Raw genomic sequence first — 21,492 nt, 5'->3', positions numbered from 1 at the left:
ACCCAACTCAGCTGAGATCAGAGGGTCATTACCTAGGGTAAACCAATATCACTGTGAACCTAGTACTGTAATTTTTCCCCAAATTACTAATAATATTCAAAGTCTGTTAGGAAAGCCAATGCCCAGCTCCTACAGAGGGAAAGACTAAAACCCCAAAAATTTCCACGATTTTTCCTATAGGCAAATCAGGATTTTAGTTTTCCATTAGTACCTATTGTCATTTGAAACCTGAACCACTGTGAAATTCCTGTCTCTTCTCCCAGAGACAAATCAGAAGCTGGGAGAAGCAGTTCTTTGTATAGTACACTTTAATAAGACTGTTAGTTCAGATTCAGAATAAAATCTTCTTAGACTGATCTAGAACTGTTAATTGGGAGATTTTGCTTTGATGTTCAATGAGAAGTAGAGGAATTTTTAGGGCAAATATTTAGTCTTCAAACCTAAGTGTTTCATAATATTTTAACTTATACAGGGATTATTTAGTTTTGTTTTTTAAACTTATTAATTTCAGTAAAGCCATTGATGCCTCATATTATCATGAAGTGGCCACTGAATAATTTTTATTTTTGCATCTAAAATCAAGTATTCTTTGAAAATCCAAATATCCTATTAGTTCAACATGATTGTAACTCCTTAAGAATGATTATAAATGGTCAGACTAAAGTAAAAAGTTAATACACTTATACATACACTCACTTAAAAAATTAGACACAATCGAGCAAACTGGAGGCTTAGGCTGCACTTCTGTTTCACGTGGTCTCATTGTCATGGAATGACGAGGGGACAGACAGCTACAGGAAGAGAGTTGTCTACTCTTGTAATAGTGTGGTTATCTACAAGCTGATTAACAGCAGCATTTGCTGGCGGATGTCTGTGCTGAAGTACCAGGACATCCTGAGTTAACACAAGCCTACCCTGGGGGCTTTTCCATTTGCACATTTACTAAGTCCGGACAGCATTCTCAGTTGCGTGATGGATGAGGCAGTGTGCACACAGCAAGCCTCTTTTGGGCCAGACGGAAAGAGAAACAATGTATCTGATGAACATAAAAACGCTCTGGCTAGTTCTTACTCAGGCTCACTAAACAACATCAATCAGGGGTGTTGAAGTGCTTTTCTACCCTCTCCTGACACAGACCTTAAGAAAACGGCTTTATTTTTGTTTTAAAAGTGGGCAATCCTCTAATATCGGATGGCTCAAATTTGAATGAAATACAAACATATTACAAGGCCAAAGAGAAATTATCTGGTCATCACTAATGATATTGATAACTTTAGGAATGTGGTATATCTCTGCATAAAACTATTTAGAAAGCGTCGTCAACTCTTTGACCTTACACTAACCTTACTATTGGCTCACATCTGAGGGAAGAGAAAATGTGTGGTGTTATTCTGCAAAAATGCACAATTGCTTCCATCTATTCCACTTATATCTAGTCATTTCTCTGTCACATTCCAAACGATAAGTCTCTCTGGGAACGATACCCAGAGATGCAATTGGCACTGCTGTGCATGAAATGACCATGACTTCACAAACACTCGTGCGTGCAGGGTGAGAGGGGCGGCTGTCCCAGCACGCTGCTCTGGCTTGCTCCATCAGCACTTGACGAGGTGGCCCAGTCAACGAGTATAGGCTCTATTCAGGTGGAGACAGCTTTCAAACCAGCACAACGTGACCATTGGATTGAAACTATATTTAATCTACCAAACTATATAATTTGCTACCCTTAACACATCCAATATATCCAAACACAGAAGAGAGAATGACAGATTCGCCTTAACAACAGATGGCAATGTAGAAGGTGAGCAGAAGGCCACATCACAACTGAAACAACTCCGGGGAGCTCTGCCATGCCTACAGCAGAGCCACCGAGAATGCTCCCCTACCAGCACGATTTGTGAATGTTGTGCAGACCCGGGGTGGAGGGACACCAGTGGTGCAGAGTCAATACCATAGAGCATCCTAGAGGTAGGAAAGAGAAGCCTGCAGCTTTCAAACACGCTCGTGGTAACACTTTCCAAGCTTCACTTCCCAACACTTCCCTCCATCGCTTGCCTGTGTCCTCTAGACAGAAGGAGACCATAGCTGAGTGCCTCAAGTTTTGTGCTATTTTGCTCTCAGAGTTGGACGTTCTTTAGGGTATGGGAAGGATTTAAGCAGTGGAATTGCTTAGGTAAGAGAAACGAAAAATAAATTAATCTTGGAGTCCTTACTCTTAAAAGGTGTAGACACAATAAATTCTTGAATAATAATCATTTCCCAGTAACTACTGAAAGTCCATTTTTTTTTTAGCTTTCTCTTAATGTTCTAATTTATGGTCCCCTGAGGTACTCATGAATTGGTATAGTATCTCAAGAGTTTCCCATAGAAGCCAAAGAACATTTTGAAATATTAAACAGTTTATTATGCAATTAAATTTGCATACCTGTAGGTGTAGCTGTAACAGGAGAGAAGTGCCAGGACAATTCTTTACATAACTACGTGGATCCACCTACTTTTCAGAGGTGGTGAAATTTGTTCTTTGTGATGGTGAGTTATATATCAAAATTAAAATATTTTGAAATATTTTATAAATTAATGACAACTTTCCATATATGGCCTTTTATAATATTTGAATATGAACGTGAGTTCTGAATCTGAGTATTGCTTTGAAAATGTTACTGACAATTTCAGTTGGTACTACCTTAGTAAAGTTTCTACAAATTTTCAATTAATGAAAACCAATCTAAAAATTACAGTGACCCCAGAAAACGTGCTAGTTTGATATTTCTATCTTTAGGACAAAAATTGTGTAGGGATATTGTTTACAGAAGCATATTAAGTGATTTTGTTGAAATAAAGGAAAGAAAAATAAAACAATATTATGGAATAAAAATATAATAATTTGAGAATTACGTATGCTTTATTTTATTACTAGCAAGTCCTGCTCATGCACTGCCTAACGCTTAAGACTTATGCATTAATAATTAAGCTCAGTCATTACTGATAATTTACTGACTTTCCGTCATAATAGGCAATATAGATAATATTTACATGTTTTTTGATTTTGACATTTTGAAGGTATATTTATCAGGGTAGGATGAACACAATAGGACATATTTCATTTAGCAATTTGTAACAATGATTTATGACTTTAAATATTTAAACATGGTACTTGGGCTTCCGTCTATATTCCTGTTCCATAACCTGAAAATGTTTGAGGAGATATGCATATGTAAGTGTGTATACACAGTTACAAAATAGCTTTGCCTATTGTCAAAGAGTCTATCAGTGAACATACTATTCTATTCCATTAAATATTTATCCAGCACCTTTATTAGTAGCACCTTCCCATCATGGATTTATAAATGATGTATAGTGAACAAATTATGATATCTGAGAGATGCACTTAATTGAACAATAACCATCTGGAGGATCATATGTCCACAGTTTATATTGACCTCAGTGGGAGCTTACTGAGTGTTCTTATGGGCAGGACCTGGTACATAAATCCTGGGGGACATCATTTTGTCAAGCATTGCTCAATAATCTAACTTGGCTTTTAATTGGCTTCTCCTAAGTGCTGTAAGTCTCAGCTATACACAAAGGCAGCTGATAAAGACTAGTCCTTCTGGGTTTAAACGCTCCATAAATAGTTCCAAGAAACAATTGTTCTATCCCATGGCAATACTGTAGTTTGCATGGCTTTACCTAAAATATAATTTATTTATTTTATTATCTGGCTGGATTTGTTTTTTCAGTTCAGATACTGGATGTTAATACCTCTCTGGAATTTGCAAGAAAAATAAAATTGCCTTTTTTTTTTGAATTATTGCAGAATAGAATAACTGTCAGTCATTTGTTTCTGTTTTGACATTTCAAAAACAGTAATTAATGTGTCCAATATTTACTGAAATGATATAAATCAAATTTATCTGTAATTGCTTATTTATAAAACAGTAAGAAAAGTGGTTGCCTGTTTCACAGCAGGACTCTCAGAAGTCATGGGCTCTCAGGAAAGAACAGGAAATAGAATTATTTTAGATTTTATCCTTGCATCTCACTCTGCAAACTAAGGCTTCCTAGTGTTCAAGCTATCTGCTGAAAAAGGTAGAAGATGGGAAGCAGTTATCGATTTCTACATGAAGTTCTCATTTGCCCACTGGTTATTGCTATAATATTGTTGTACTCACTGTCTATGAAAGGACTATTTGAGCAGAGGGAATTAGAAGGTCACGCAACCTTCTTGTGCCCTTGTCAGACCACTGGAATAATTTTGTCCCAAATCTGCTATTATAGAAGGAGTAGAGTTTATTTCTGAGAAGCTTGGTTTCTCCATGTAAAATCACCTTTAGTGGGCCACTACTTATCACCAAACCAGTGTCTTCAAAGAAACTAAGCATTGAGGGTATTCTGTTAAATACAGTCTAAGAGACCCAGCAAAATAATGACATTTTAAATGCTGCGTGAAGTGTAGTTTTATTTCTAGGAATGCACTATGTAGAATGATTTTGGTCTTTCTAGTGAAAGAAATTGTTTTTATCAATTTTCCAGAGACCTTAAAAATCCCACTAGTAGGAGCATTGTTAAGGGAGGTTTGGAAGAGGTAATATGTAAATGAGGCATCAAAACGTTAACATCGACAACTTTTAGCATTGTAACAGGAGGAAGAAAGAGAGAAGATCTATCTGCAGAAGGATAAGATCTTAGAAAGGCTGACTTGGATGGGATGTCCTGACTCATGGTCCTCCAGTGAGGCCCAGATGTTCTGAGGGGGATTTGGCCTAGGAAACACATTATACAATTTTACTTAGAATCGACCCTATACACCAAGTGATTTGGACTAATTAGTATAAACTAAATAGACTTAATAGGAACTGAATAAACAGGTGACACTTTGGAAGTTTTCTTGACTGAACAAATTGCTCAAGGACAAATTCACAAGGACTACAGGCAGTATCTTGTTGAAATGCTGTATTAGTCCGTTTCTGCTGCTTATAACAAATACACGGAACTGGGTAACTTATAAAGAAAACAAAATTTATTGCTTATAGTTTATGAGGCTGGGAAGTCCAAAGTCCAAGGAACACATCTGGTGATGGCGACAGTGACCCAGGGTTCTCACATTGCAAGATGGTGGAAGCAGAGAGTAACCTTCTCATTCGCTCTCTCTTTAAAGCCCTCAGAACCACGCCCCTCACCACCATTTTTGATCCATTCACTACAGCATGTTCCTACAATCTAATTATCTTTTCAAGGCCCCACCTTTCAATTACTTTAATAGGATTTCCCACTCTCTTAACACTGTCACAGTGTGGGTCAAGGTTTGGGGAATGCTCAATGCAAGGCATTCCACCCCTGGCACTCCAAAACTCATGTCCTTTTCACATACAAATACATTCATTCTGTCCCCAAAGTCTCAACTTATTTCATCTCAAAAGTACAAAGTTCAAAGTCCCATCTGTGAAATCAATACAAGTTACTTACTTCTGAGATACAATGGTGGGACAAGCATAGGGTACATATTCCCATTCAAAAAGGGAGAAATAGGCCAAAAGAAAGGTGTAACAGGTCCTAAACAAGTCTGAAACCCGGAAGGGCAGGCATCAAATCTCAAAGCTGGTGAATCATGTACCTTGACTCCATGTTCGACATCCTCTGCACTCTGCACAGGTTAGGTACCCAAGTCCTTAGGCAGCTCTGTTCCTGGGGCTTTCCTGGTCTCAGGTGATACTTTCTCAGGCTGGTGTTGCACACTGGTAGCTCTACAATTCTGGTGTCTCCATGGTGGTCCCACTCTCAAGACTCCACTAGGCATGACACTGATGGGGTTTCTCTGTTGCAGCTCTGACCACACATTTCTGCTCAGCATTGTTCTAGTGCAGGCTCTATGTGGTGAATCCACCACTGTGCCAGATATCTTTCTGGGCTCCCAGGCTTTTCAATACATCCATTGAAATCAGGGTGGAGGCTCCCAGTCCTGCAAGCCTGCAGACTTAATGCCACATGGGCACCACCAACACTTCTGGCTTGTATCTTTCAAAGCTGAGGGTCCAGCCACACCTCACCTGGGGCCAATTTAGCCATGGCTGGAGCAGCCATAGCAGCTAAGGAGCTGGTGCTGGAAGTAGCTTCCTGAGGTGTCCCTGGGAAGCAAGCCCATGGAGGGTGCCTCAGGCGTGTTCCCCAAGACCATTCTGTCACCCTAGGCCTCTGGGCCTATAATGGAAGAGTTGGCCCCAGAGGCTTCTGCAGTGCCTTCAGGAAATTTTCCCCCTTCTCTTGATAATCCCTTTCTTTTGCACTAATCTTCTTAGCACCATTGCATTTTTTCTTCTGAAAATGCTCTCTGCTTCTCTAGCACATGGCCAGACTGCAAATTTTCCAAATCTTTATGCTCTGCTTCCATTTTGATTATATGTTCTGGCTTACCTCATGCTTTTGCCACCATAACTCAGCGTACGCTGTTGCAAGTAGCCATGCAGCTTCGTTAATACTTTGCTGCTTAGCAATTTCTTCTGCCAGATATCCTGGGTCAGCACCTTTAAGGTCCACATCCCGTAATACTTTTGGGCATGAACAGAATGCAGCCACGTTCCTTGCAAGTTTATAGCAAGGGTGATATTTGCCCCAGTACTGATCAAGTCCCTTCTTATTTCTATCTGAGACTTCCTTAGGATGGTCTTTATAGTCTATATTTCCATAAGCATTCTGGTCACCATCATTTAACCAGTTTCTAAAACATCGCAAACTTTCCCTGGTTTTCTTGTCTTCTAAACTTTCACCAGCATCTAAGCTTTTTCTAATGTGTTCCTCCAAATTCCTCTAGTCTTTCCTCAACACCCAGTTCCAAAGCCATTTCCACATTTTCAAGTAGTTGTTATAAGCAACACCCCACTTCTCTGGTACCAGTTTTCTGTATTGGTCCATTTCTGTCACTTATAACAAAGTACACAGAATAGGGTGATTTATGAAGGAAACAAAATTTATTGCTTATAGTTTCAGAGGCTAGAAGTCCAAGTCCAGGGAACACGTCTGGTGAAGGTCTTCTTTGGTGGTAGCTTTACAGCAATGCAGAAGTCTCACATGGCAGAAAATGGCAGAGCAGAGAGAGCAGAGACCAACTTCCTCATTCACTCTCCTTTTATTTTATTTTATTCATTCATTTATTTATTTTATTTTTTATTGGTTATGAATATTCATGAGATGAGTTGATTGTCACAAAGGGGGAGGGGGAGGAAGGTTGGGGATAACTGGGTGGGGGACACATGGTACAAATGCAATTTGTGGTAATGGGCATGCTGCCAATACAAATCTGGCCTTCACATCTTGGGCACGAGGGGTCACTCTCCTTTTAAAGCCCTCAGTACCACGTCCCTGATCACCTTTATTCATCCACTCACTAAGGCATGGGCCTGCAATCTAACCACCTCTTCAAGGTCCCACCTTTCAATTACCTTAATAGGATTTCCCACCCTCTTAACACTGTCACAATGGGGGTCAAGTTTTGCAGGGACACTCAATCTAAGGCAAATATCAAAAGGCATTTTAGGACAAAATATCAATTCTGAAGATCTAGGTTCTGTGTTGGGGGATGTATCTCTTCTTAGGATGATCCAGTTAAGAAGAAAAGTCATCAGGTCAAACTTTACTAAGACCCTTCCCGACATTCTCTTAATTACACTCAAACCAACAATGTTGTATGTGTTGTTCAGCCCCAGAAGAATGTATTATACACTATCTTAGAGGAGTCAAAGATGTTCATGTGATTTAAATTTTTTTCTCTGTGTAATTAAAAACCAAATTTCATGATCATATTCCCTTTCATTTCAAATATTTAATGTGCATTATTCTTCACGTTTATTACTGTAAAATCGATTCTCATTTTCCTCTATAATATAGCATGTAAGATAGCCTTATAACAATATATTTTTAAGTCTTTAAAAACAATTATTAGATATTTTATTTCTATTATTTATTAAGTAGAAATTTGAAATGATGAATATTTTACTTTCAAAACTGAAATTATTTTTTAAAAACCTGAAATGCCATTTCTACTTTCCAAATATTTTGTACAGATGTGTCATTTTATAGGAACAATTTTCTGCAAAATATATAAACTTCTTATTAAACTAAAATAAGATTTTAAAATTCTAGTTTTCTAATATTTCCCTAGGAAACAATATGTAATTTCAGATTAGTTTCAATACAGGAGTCCTGTTTTTCATCCCAAGCACACAATAAAGGAGCCTGCTTTGTCTGCAATAGGCACTTGTGATGGGTTGAATTGTGCCTCCGCCAAGTCATACGTTGAAGTCCTAACCACCAATAGCTTTGAATGCGATTGTATTTGGAGGTAAGGTTTCTAAAGAGGTAATTAAGCTAAAATGAAGTCTTTAGGGTGGGCCACAATCCAATATGACTGGAGTCCTTAGAAGAAGATGAAATTTGGACACAGAGATATACGGCACACACGTCCACCCCAGAGAGATGACCAGATGAAGACACAGGGAGGAGACAGCTGCCTACAAGCCAAGGAGAGAGGCCTCGGAATGGAACAACCCTGCCAACACCTTGATCTCAGATGTCTTCAGAACTGTGAGAAAATAAATTTCTGTTGTTTAAGCCTCCTCATCTGTGGTATTGGTTATGGTAGCCCTAGTAAATAACACAGCACTAGACATGTAACTAGTGATAGAGACACTGATATTATTTTGTTTTTCACATTTTTGGATTCATGATTCCCATAATCATCTTTTTCTTGCTTCAGGTCCTGAACTCGTTCAATGCTCTCACTTCAGTTTGTTGAAAATCTTATGCATAAACATAGTGGAAGAAATGATCTGGGCAAACAAGTCTTATTCCTGTTTTTTTTTTTTTTTTTTTTTTTTATCTTTAAGGGCAAGAATTCAGAATAAGAGAGCTTCACATCTCTCCTTTTAAAGAGCTGCCCTCTCCTTTTAACTCCACCAGACAGTCCTGACTCATGACACATCTCACAAAGGCACATGTAGTCAGTGAAGATGTGGCCACACACATGCACGCACGTGTGCACGCCCCTTCCCCACTATATACTACCTTCATTCTGTGCTGTTCCTACTACATCTGTGGGGAAAATATGCTAACAGACATTGTCATGTTTTCTCCCACTAAATGGAATCATGTCATCGTGTCACACCCTTACAGAAAGGCTGAGGCTTTCTAGGCATTTTTGTTGAACATTCAGTTCACTGCCCCTAAGTGGGCAGTGGTGTTTATCAAAGGAGTTTATGTTCAATAGTTTAAATATTTCTAGACATAATTAATTAAGAGGAAAGTAAGTCATTCTACAGCTAATTAAAATTTACTCTAAAACATAATTCTTTGAATACTTCTTTAAAGAACAGCATAGATTTATTAAGTCTGTTTAGCTACAGAGATGCCATCGGTAGCAGATTTTAATGGAGTGAGAATGTTTACGTATAAAGAAGCATTTGTTGTGTTTGCCGATTTAGTGTGATTTGGGGTTGGTAGAGATAGGAGCTAAGCGACAGGCAGGGTGCCACCGGATTATGCAGGCACTAAACAGGTTTAGCCACAGATCCCCAAGGCAGAGCTGGGGGCTGGCAGATGGACAGCCAGCAGAAATCTGGTATGAAGGGCTAAGTCCCTGCCAAACATGTTGCAAAGCTGCAATCTAGGAAGTAGGCTCAGATCTAAAACCAGGGATTGTCATTTGCTCCGAGACAAATGGAGGATCCATAAAATCTGTTGAGCACTTTCCCCTTTGCCAAAGCTGTTTTTATTGGGCTGTTCCTCGATGCAGTGGCTTTATCCAGCAACAGCTTTAAGGTAATGCTCACATGGTTCTAAACTTCACTTCCTATCCAATTGCTTGTGGATCGTGGGTTACCAACTTACTTTGGATCTTTTCCCTTCTTCAATTCTGTGCTTGCTCCGATAGTGATGGTGCTTGATCTATTCTTGTATAACAATGCCTCTAGCTGCTTCAGTAGGTGCTTGTCATGTATGGAATGACATAATTTCTTATTCCTTGTTCTTTTAACAATTGCCTCTCTTAAGGTCTAGCTCTACCTAAACACCTGTGAACCCTATCCATGGCCACCACCACCCTGACACACAAATCAACAAAGTCTTTGTTCATATCTGTCTTGAGAGACTGAATATACAAATGGACAATGGCCAGACCGTATACAAAAACAGAACTTTGACTCACAACCTGAGGCAACTTGCTAAGGAAACCAACCCTTTGTCTATCATAAACAGCCCAGGAAGCCATCTGTTACAAGTCAGACTTCCAGGAGGCCAGATTGCTATCTCTAAGTGACAATCCAGGAAGCTAAACGATAACTTCTGTGACAATTGGCCCCAAATGGCCAGGACTTGATTAAAAACTGACAGCTTCTCTCGTTCTTTTTCCCTGCTTCCAACTTAGGAGCAACCAGACAGAGCCAAGTATGTGCCCCCAGCCAATTACATAAGATGCCCCACTTCTGCCCAGCCTGCTCACAGCCTCCCCAGGCCAATGCCTCCAGTCAGAGGACACCTGAGGCCTTCCCCTTTCCACGCATAAAGCCTTATACCCTCTGCCTGCCTTTCAGTCTCTGCCAAACACAAGTGCTGTGGCTGAGCCCGCGCTGCTGTGAGCTCAGCATAACTAGCCTCTGCTTCTTCCGTTTGGCTGGTCTTCCTCTATTTCCACTTCTCTCCGCCTGCTCTCTTCATTAGTGCTTTCTGGAGTCCTCAAACCAAAACAAGCAGTCAAAGACATGTATACTTAGCTTTGCCTTCCATGATTTTATTTCCCCTTAGGCTGAGAATTTACTTTATTTAGTAATAGTGCTTCTACCACTCTGCTATCTAAGTCTCATTCCCTTAGCCTTATGTTAATTAAGGATTAACTTTAGTGTATTATGTTCTCTTGAACTAGGAAGGTAGAAGGGAAGATGGAGAGGCAACTTCACGGGTCAAGAATAGGACCTGCTGACCTCCTAGATGGGGGGTAAGAAAGAAGAGTTAGAAGTCAAACATGACTGTGATATTCTGAAGCAAAATGATGGGGACATGGTCATGCTTTTAAAAGTAAAACATGGCAGTGTGGAGGAAGGGCCTTGTCATGGAGGATGGCACCTGTCCCCGAGCTGCGTGCTCTCCATTGCTCCTGAGCCACGTGCAGGACCCACACCCTGGCCTCCCATGCTCTTAGGTGTGGCCAGAGGGCGAGGCTCGGGGCCACTCTGAGCCCAGGGCCCTTAAGGCCAAGGTCTACATGCTCTTTACCCCTTTTCCTGGTGGAGGTGCCCATGTGCAGAATGACCTGGAAGCCATGTACTGAAGAAGGAATGAATGACTTGTGAGGACAGCCATCAGCAAAACGGAGCACCCATTTTACTGTTACCTGCAAGAATAACATTCCATACACTTCCCCACTGAATGAGCTGGAGACTTCTTGTTAAAGCAGTTTAGCCTACATTATCTAATCTAGCTGGGGTTGAGTCATATGTTTTCAGGGGAGTATAATCAAATCTAGATAACATTACTACAGTGCCTGTAACATTCCAGACATTATGTTAGACCCCAGGAATAAAATACCTGATAACACATGGTGCCCCTTGCAGAGGCTCACAGTGGGAATCACCAGACAGGCAACGACACCGCGTGACCAACACCCCAGCATAGCTGGGTCCAGGGCACTGAGGCGGTTCTTCCCAGGACAGTGGGAGGGCTCCGAGAATGGAAGCCTGTGAGCTGCTGCTTGAAGGATGGTGGGAAAATTGTCAAGTGGCCAAGACCCCAGCAGAGGCAAATATGGGAGGTGGGATCAAGGTAAAGAAAATGACAGCTGAGCTACAGCACTGCAAAGAACAGAGCAGGGAACTTCACTGAAGCCAGGTGGACTTCAGAGGTGATTGAATCCAACACTTATTTGATGCACAAACTCCCCACAGCCTCCCAGGCACATGCATGATCCTTCTGAAGAAAAAACCAGAGTGCAGGGAACTCACCACTCCAAGACAGGCTCTGTCCTCCACTGAACACACGTAAATGTAGGAACACTCCCATCTACACTGAGTAAAAGCAAAAGGCCTGTGACATGGTGAGAAGATTAACTCACATGTGTCCTAGTGTTATCAATAACATGTAAAGATACTGACAACAATGCCAAGGATGCCAAATAACACTTGCAAAATGCAGCACCCCTGTGTCTTCCCTTTACCACAGTTAACCTCTTCACTGGCCTGCTCATTCAGAACTTATTTACTGACAATTCTATAATCAGGGTCTCCAGGTTTAGTCATCAGTCAACTTACATAGGGTCCCTGAACACTATCATCACTATGAAAAAATGCAAAAATCCACAATGGACAGAGCATCCAGGTTCCAGATTCCAGAATCCCTCTGGGGTTTTGCCAATTCAGCCTGTACTTTGGGGCAGCGGTAGAGGAGTGAAGGCAGAATTGATTCTCAAAGGCTCTGATCAGGCACTGTCCTCATAAGGAAGGTGGCTGCTCTGCACTGGCTCTGAACCCCACCGTTACTTACCCTGACAAAACGTCTGGATGACAGCTCTTATTCTAATCCCTCCTCTCCTCACTCTAAAATATTCAGTCTCTGGGAAAGGAATATTCACATACCTTCAACAACTCTGGTAACATCACATGCATATAAATGTATATTGTTGTCATAGAAGCTAAGATTGAAGGCTTTCAGAATCATACTAGTGATTTCAGGTTAAGCGATCTATAAACTATGCTAAATTTAGTGACCCTAAACACATTATAGAAAATAAAGTATTGCTTATGTTTTCTTCTTGTAGCATATGCAATAGTATCATCTCTTTCATGCCAAAACCTAACTATTCAAAAAACAGCTTAGAACCAAAAAAAAAAAAAAAAAAAAAAAAAAAAAGAGTGAGAAACAGAGAGATCAAAAATTAAATAAACGAGTAACTAAAACCGCCAGAGCAGTCAAAATATAAAAAGTGAATTTCAAAAATGTATTTCTTTGTTTACAGCAAATTCATCTGGGCTTCATTCAGAGATAATTTAGTCTTATGTTACATATAATTCTAACCAATTTGGTTCCTGAAAGTCTGGCATCACTCAGAGAGGAGGCTGTAGCCCCTAAGACCCCAAATTAAAACAAAACATCTGAAGTGCATCAGAGCATTCTAAGTCATTAGGGGCAGATTTCCATAACTTTGTTTTAGGCAGAACTTGTGCCACACGCTTTAGCACAAATTCATTCAAAATGATTAAAATTGTGGAAGTACATTTAGAACATACAGTTGTAGGAACCTGAATGTTTCTTCAGTTACCCGGGAATTTATTGGGGTAGAACAAGTCATTCTCCGACAGAGCTGGATAAACACTGTAAGCCTCCGTTGCCTCATTTAATAAAATATGAACAGAAATGGCACACTTAAAGAGATGCCATGGGGATTAAGTGACTTAATGCAAATAAAAACAATTCGTGCAAGGTGGGGCACATTGTAAGTGCCCCCCAAAATGTTGATGTTGTTGTAATTATTATTGATTGTCTCCCTAATCATCTCTTTTTTTGAAGGTAAGAACCATATACTGGAATTCTTTTTATTTCCCATGCCACTTAGGACAGGGCCTTGCTTTTGGTAGGTATGTAGTAAATAATCTGTTGAATAATAATAAAAAAAAAAACCTCATTATACAATATAGCAGTTTTACTCACCACATATTTAAGTAATTACAATAACACAATTAAAAGCATCAACATGATTTGCAAATGGTCTCTTCGTTATGATGCTAAATCTCTTCCATATTTTACCTTGAGGTTAACATTGTTATCATTATACCTACTTACTGTCAAGATAGAAATGAATTGCTTTAAAAATTATCATCTTGTAAAGTTCTCATCTGCTAGATCTCAATTAAAATGCTGAAAATAAGGCATACTTCCCTTTCTGAAAATGAAAATAAATGACTCTAATTTATGGAGAATCTTGTTACACCCTCCATCCATTTTAATCTCATGAAGGTAACAGTGTAATGTACGCACGACGGCAAAATCAATAGACTTACGTGCTGTTTCGGCAATGTCTTTTCATAATCGTATATTATTCATTAGTTAGTGTAATGAACATCCATCCAATGTAGGGCAGGGCCAAATTGCACTGCTCCCCCCAAATTAATCTCTTAGTCTTCCATTTCCACCCATTCCCTCTTTCACTCCTTAGCCAGAATTTTTTTCTAAATTAACACCATTTAAAAGAGAAATAAGGTTGTCTCAGTTTATACATGACTACAAACTATCCCGCAGGCAACAGACATTGTATGTGATCCCGTCCTTCCTGCACAGCAGTTCCAAACCTAGTGTGAGAGATGACTCAACGTTAGGCACAAGAATGGCAGAGGCTCTCAGATTAGTCTACCTTCCCAAGTTCAGGGAGTGATAAGAGGATCTCTCAGATTATGAATATTTGGTCAATTGTAAAATTATTACAGTCATTATAAAAATAACGAAAGAATAGTGAAAAAATGAAAAAAATAGATAAAAGACAGAAAACTCATAAGTCCACCAAACTATCACAACCCCTTGAACATACTGGTTACAATTTAATGCCTGAAACTTCTTTGTTATGCTGTAGTTAATTTTATCTATTGATTGACTGCAAGACATACACCTCTTTGTTGAGTCACTTTGTTTGGAAATCATTTGTTTCAGCAGCCACTGTGCATTAACCCCACGGATGCTGGTTCTGTAAAGATAATAACACCACACTCATTCCACAGGGATGTTGGAAAAAGCAAAGTTTACATTAGGTATAGATGTTCTTCATAACCTGTACAGTGTCACATAAATGTTAGTTACCAGCTTTCGTCTCCTTTTGTGCTGGAATTTTATTTATTTTATTTGTAACACCTGATAGACACCAGATGCCTGTTATATAGAAACTCACAGTTTTTGTTTTCTAGTTTGAATAATTGTGATTACACTTTATTTTTGTCTGACCTGTAAATTAGCCCTATGGACCTTCAGCTTATGTCCCCTTCTCTTCCCACGCCGTTTGACACCCTCACCACCTCATGCTCTGGTTCCACTAAAACCTGCAAATGCTTCCTGCCACAACCCCAGCAGAATTCTCCATCTTTCTTTGTTTCAGCTGTTATTAAAATATCACCGGATCTTTGATATTTTCCCTGCCTAATGGGGGAAGAGGTAGTGAGTTCATTTTGACAGTCATCGTTAGTGCACTAAAGTCCATAATTCCTCTCTCGGCCACTACTGCATGGGATGCTAGTAATATTTATACATGATATGCATGTTTTCCCTGTGCTTTCTACCTGGTTTGGATCAGGAAAACTCCAGGAAGAGGCCGTGTCTCTTTAGAGGATCAAGGCTGCTGCGGGCCGGGGCAAGGAGCGGGGGCTGTTCTGCTCGTTGCCCGGGCAGAGGATCTCAGCTCCCCGGTCCTCCAGCAGCACTACGCTGCCACACCACCTTGAGAGTCACAAAACCTTCCATTTCTGAACTTGCACTTGAGCGAACTGCTTTTCCCTCTCCCTCCATGTACATCTATTCAATAGTGGTTGAAACCGACCCTAATCTTCAACTTTTTCAAAGATGTACTGCATTTCTATCTTCTTCTTCTTTTTTTTTTATTATATCAATATACAGTGCAGTTGATTTTCATGTCCCTTTACCAATTCCTCCCTCCCTCTCACCCCTCCACCCCCATCAACATCATATCTGTTCACTTGTCTTAACGAGTTCAAGAAATTGTGATTGATGAATTTCTATCTTCTTTTGAAAGGCCTGGATGCTCCTCCCTAGTAAATGTCATGGGCATTCTTCCTGCTCTGTTATCCTATTTGTGGTTGAAACCTATGTCTTCTCTGACTGTGGGCCTTTAAGGCAGGCCAGCCTGGTGCCACGTGATGCACCAGAACAGGGAGGAGGCTGGAGACCGCAGGCCCCCGACAATGCTGGGTTCTCGGTGCCTCTTTTTGCCCTCACTACTGCACTCACCTAACCCCTCAATAGCTTGGCCTCTTACCTGCCCCTGTGGTGGTCCCATCATATTAGACCATCAGGCTTGTAATGCTCCATTTCCTACTCTTAGTGTGAACATGGCTTTTACACCCTCTCTAATTATTTTCCCTCTTTTCCTCTCTGGGTCAGTTTCCCTCTCTGGGTGAGTCAGGATCCCTCTGCTGAGGGAGCAGCTGCCAGGATGGGTGAGGCTTCAGGTCAGCCTTGGCCATGTGGAGGAGCTGGACCTTTTGGAATAATGCATAGCTGCCTTCAAATAGTGTGTAGACAAACCGAGTTTGGCCCTGAAACAGGCACATGTGTTAGGCAGGTTTTGAAGCAATCGTAGACCTCGGGGGACACATATTTGCTAGTCTGTATTTCCCAACAAGTTGGAAAACACCCAGCGAGGACCTTCTGCCAGTGGTCCTGATGATGGTGGGTCTTCACGTTGACAGTTCTTTTTCCATTTGGGTCACAGAACTGACAGGACCTCCAGGAACAAGAGTCTGGAATGTAATCCACATGCCAGCACTGAAGTCCTACTTGCTTAATACCCTCTGCTTGATGGAACCAGGGTGGAATCTGGCTGACAGTAGAATACAAACAGATGTCCTATGGTGATTGCGAACAGAGTGGCCCAGAAAATGCCTCACAGTCATCATTTACGACAGTGCAGATGGCCTGTAGGATTCTGATAAACAGCTGCAGCAGACAGAACCGTCTGTCATCCAGCAGTTAGGAGAGACACTTTTTTTTGTTTTGAAAGACTTTGGGATTCTTCACATATATCGCCAGGTCTTAAAATGTATCGTCAGCAACAAATGCAAGCCATGTATGTTATGTATATGTGAATATATTGTGCGTACATCCTGTGTAGGCAGAAGAGGAGTGGCGAATAATCACAGCATTCACACACTGGGACTCACAATTCAGGTTTGTCTTCTATTCCGAGAGCTAGTTAATTGCTCATCTAAGAATTTCTGCTTTAATGACAACTTGCAAACTATGAAAATATCTTCCCTTTAATGATTTCTTAGTTACAATTATAAACCTCATGTAAATTCAAACATAGTTTCATATACTAAGTTACTAAATGTGGCTGAAACGTTGACTTCAACACCATCTTGAGAACAGCCAGTTAAACACAGTTATAAATAACTATCCTGATTGTTCTAATGACCCTACAGATATTAGCTGGGGGACATTTGTTTATCTCTTTGTTTATGCATTCATAAAATATTTCATGAGGACCTCTATGTTTCCGGCACTGTTCTAGGCACCAGGAGATAAAACAGTGTACAAAAGAGATCAAGGTTCTGCTCTCATGGAGTGTGTACTATGGAAAAGAAAGAAAAACAATAACAAATAAACATAAAATCTGCCACGCGCTAATAAAGGCAAAGGGAAAATATAAAGTAGGGTGAGTGGAATCAAGGATGGTTAGAGATGCTGCTTTAGATCCAGTACAGTGAGGGACTGAGCTGGGGCGATGTGTCAGGGAGGAGCCTGCAGCCAGTGAGAACAGCAGGTGCAAAGGTCCTGAGTGCAGAGCATGCCTGTATGTCCTGGCCACAGAAGGAGGCCAGAGGAGCAGGAGTAGGACAAGCAAGAGGGAGAAGGCTAGCAGATGAGGGAGGGAGGGTGGATGACAGGTTATGTAGCACCTCTGAGTACCGTGCCTCAGTGACAGGTCCTGCTCTGGATGGCAAAGAACGTGCTTTACAAACGACTCATGTGTGGAGGTTCTTCTGGCCTTTAACACACTTGCAGTGGTTATTTTCCTAATTTCCATCAAAAAAATGAGAAGTGGTCCTAAGGGGCTCTCAGTGCATCTCTGCAAACCTGAGTGTGGTTTGATGACTGCAGTTGCTCAGCCGTTTGTTCCAGCCAAGCCCTGAATTTCCAGCTGCCTTAGGAAAGGTAACGCTGAGTGTGGCCCCTGTGCTAAGTAACTCAACAAACTACTCAGGGGTAGTTTGAAAGGTGAAAGGGAGAAAGAAATTCGTGGTTTGAAACAGCATTTATAGCACAATTTAATGGACAATGGTGAGGATTAGAAAGAGAATATCTGTAAACTGCTTTGCCATCTTTGGATGAGAAGGTGTTATATAAATAGCATTACAGTGATTACTTTAAATATGCATTATTTACATTTGCATACAATTTCAGCTTCAAAATCTTAATGAACTATTTTTGAATTTATTTCTTCCTTTATCCCTAGAAAAGCATACCTGCTGATCCTAATCTGGCTGATCCTAAGGAAAGCACAGAGAAAGGAAGAATGGATGGTCTTAGGTCACATGAAGGACATAGGACAGGGTGCACTTAGTATCTGCCTTGTGGGGCCAGGGCGGGTTGCAGAGAACAGCCCTCACCACTGCCCTGTGACGCCAAACACAGCCACGACAGTATTGCCCACCCATGTGTTCCTGTGTGTTCTCCTTAGAGTGGGCACCAACACTCCTCACATTGGGTGGTGACATGCCCAGGTCCCCTCCCCTTGTATCCCTGAAGGGTTGAAAGCAGGAGAGTAACACAAATAGTTTTTGGTTGTAAGGAGACCACTCCTGGGTTAGAATGGCCTGAAGGGGAGAAACTGAGACAGGGAGAGCGGTGGGGAGAGAGGGTTCTGAACTGAGGCAGGACGGGCAGGACGGTCAGAGGCACAGGTGTGAAGACAAGTGAGAGATGCCGCAGGACACAGAGACAGGTTCTGTGCAGGAGTGTGGGAAAGCGAGACACCCAGAATGGTATCTTTCTGCTTTCTGCGTTTCTACTTTTCTGGTTTTCTACTTTTCAATTTTTTTTTTTCTGGGAAAGGAGTTCATTTCCATTATGATTGCCCTTGGACCACAGCGATCCACAATCTTCTGGTGCATTCATCTATCCCATGTGATGCCCCCTGGCCCATGACAGCTTCCTTGATCCCATATCCTTGTCACACAGACTTTGCAACCTGACAGAGCAGGGTTCTAATGCCGGGTCCACCACTGTCTTAGTCAGCTCTGGCTGCTGTAATAAAATGCCACAGACTGCGTGGCTTAAACAACAGACATTTATTTATTTTTCACAGTTTTGGAGGCTGGGAAGTCCAAGATTAAGGTACCAGCAGATCTAGTCCCTGGTAAGGCTTCTCTTCCTGGCTTGCAGACGGCAGGCTCCTTCTGAGTTCTTACATGGCCTTTCTCCAGGGTGCATGAGGGAGTGCTCTGGTGTCTCTTCTTCTTGTAAAGACACTGATTCCTTCATGGGGGCTCCACCCTCATACCCTCATCTAAAGCTAAGGTCCCCCCACCTCCTAATCCCATCACATTGGGGGTCAGGGCTTTGATGAATGAATTTTTTGCAGGAACACAAACATTCAGTTCATTTGGTCTTAGGCAAATTATCAAACCTCTCTGAACCTGTTTCCTCATGAGTTTAATGGAAAAATACTGTCTCTCTCCCATGTGTGTTGCATGGATTAATTTTGGCAATTTTTATAAAGGGGTAGTTCAGAGAAGACACTTAATAAATGTCAGTGCCATTCTACTTAACATGTTTTATTAACAAATTATTTTATTTATCAACATCCTGTTTATTTGTTAATGTCCGTAAAATATTTACATGCATATTCTCTGTTACGATTATGCAAAGTCAAACTCATTTTAAAACCTATCTAAGGCAGTTTTCAGATGATATCTGGGAAATGCTGGTCTTGACCTAGCTCTTCAAAGTTCCCTAACTTAGTGCTCTCACGACATCTCATTTTATTAAAACTAATAACTCTCTCTCTTCCAGGACATGAATAAAGATACTGATTACAATCTTTTACAAAAGAGATGCTTTTTATGAATTTTTTTTTAAAACTATGTCTACTCTTCTTCTGTAGAAAGAACTTAATCTTACCAGAAATGTCTGATATGCCAGAAGAATGACTTTTGGCCTATTAATGACCAAAGCCTATTTTTAAATTCCTTACATTTCCTGTGCACATGAAGGGTTCATGTAGTATTTACAGAAGGAAATCTGCTCAGCTGCCTGTTTCCAAATCCCTAATAGTTTCAAATCATTTTAATTTTCGAAGAAAGCTAAAAAATTTATTTTGTGTATTTTGCACAAGCCTAGAAGACAAATTTAAAAGGTTGCCAACAGTCACCTTCCATCAGTGTTGAAAATTCTGAGTTCAGTTTCTATTACTCTTCAGAAAAGAAAGGGTTGGCTTAGGTGCAAAGAAATTCAAAATAAAAGATCTTTGAGCTAAACTTTGTTAGGATCAATGCTTACACGCGTGAAAGGAAAACAATTCCTTTAGCGTCGCAGAAAGAAGTAAAACTTCAAAACCGTTCCTGATGTTAGAAAACACGTTAAGTTATCGTGGGTCATAGAATGTCAGAGCTGGTTAGACCTATACATGGCTACATCTAGAATGTCAGACCTTTGGAGAACTTTGAGGGCATCTGGCTTGAGCCACTCCTTTTCCAGGGGAGGAAACATACTTCTGGAAAATTTTTTCAAGGTCACATAATTAGTAATTTAGCACTGGAACCCAGGTAGTCTGACTGCTAGTCTACTATTCTTTCCTCTGTATCTTTTATTTCTTCTCTTTTTGTTTTCTCTTTAATATCACGTGGTTTCCCTAACACCTCACCTCCCCGGGTAGGATGATAGCAATCATTAAACAGCCTTTTCCATACCTCTCAGAGAAACGAATTCAGTACCTCAAGGCAAAACAGATCCATATTGTTTATTTACTGGTTGAACTGAGGTCATGATAGATGATGAGAACTGAAACACCCTGAAGAATTTTAGGAGGGGCCCAGCCGTGGCGTACTCGGGAGAGTGCGGTGCTGGGAGCGCGGCAACGCTCCCGCTGCGGGTTCGGATCCTATATAAGAATGGCCGGTGCACTCACTGGCTGAGTGCCGGTCACAAAAAAGACAAAAAAAAAAAAAAAAAAGAATTTTAGGAGCGAATTGTAAAAGAGGGAAGGTAGCCCAAGCAGCAGAAGATGTGGGTTCTGGGGAGAGTCAGGCTGAAGAGCGACAGGTGCAGGGGCGCCAGCAGGGGTTCATTAGTTCATTCATTCAGCAAGTATTTCTGAGTGCTGACCATGCCCAGACTGCTTTAGGTGCTGATGATACAGCCGCTGAAAAAAACCAAAATGCAAACCTCCACGGGGTCTGCACTCTAGCAAGGGAGACAGACAGTGAGCCAGATAAATAAGTAAATGGAGAGAATCCTCACCAGTGGTGAGTGCTAAGGGAGGCACACAGAGAAGGGAAGAGCGTCGGGACACTTCCACATCGGTTGCATGGGTGGGGAGGGGGTGTGGGGGTGGGGGTGTTGTGTGAAATTTTAGCTAGGATGGCTAGGGCAGGACTCACTGAGAGGCTGTCTGAATAAAGGCCAGAAGGGAATTAGGTTAATTAAGTTTAATTAGAATTTCCCATTTCTGAGTGTAAAACAGTCTGTTAGCATTCAGCACTATTAATTAGTATAAGCTTCAAGTTCTGCACTAAA

General features: G+C 41.0%; 1 protein-coding gene across 1 annotated transcript in view; it reads right to left on the bottom strand.

The window, feature by feature from the left end:
• XKR4 (XK related 4) overlaps nucleotides 1-21,492 on the bottom strand; it is a 422,699-nt gene that overhangs the window by 236,659 nt on the left and 164,548 nt on the right. The window lies entirely within an intron of this gene.

The sequence above is a fragment of the Cynocephalus volans genome, chromosome 15, assembly GCF_027409185.1.
Source record: "Cynocephalus volans isolate mCynVol1 chromosome 15, mCynVol1.pri, whole genome shotgun sequence".
In the NCBI taxonomy this organism is placed as follows: Eukaryota; Metazoa; Chordata; class Mammalia; order Dermoptera; family Cynocephalidae; genus Cynocephalus; species Cynocephalus volans.
This window is presented reverse-complemented; position numbering and strand designations above follow the sequence as displayed.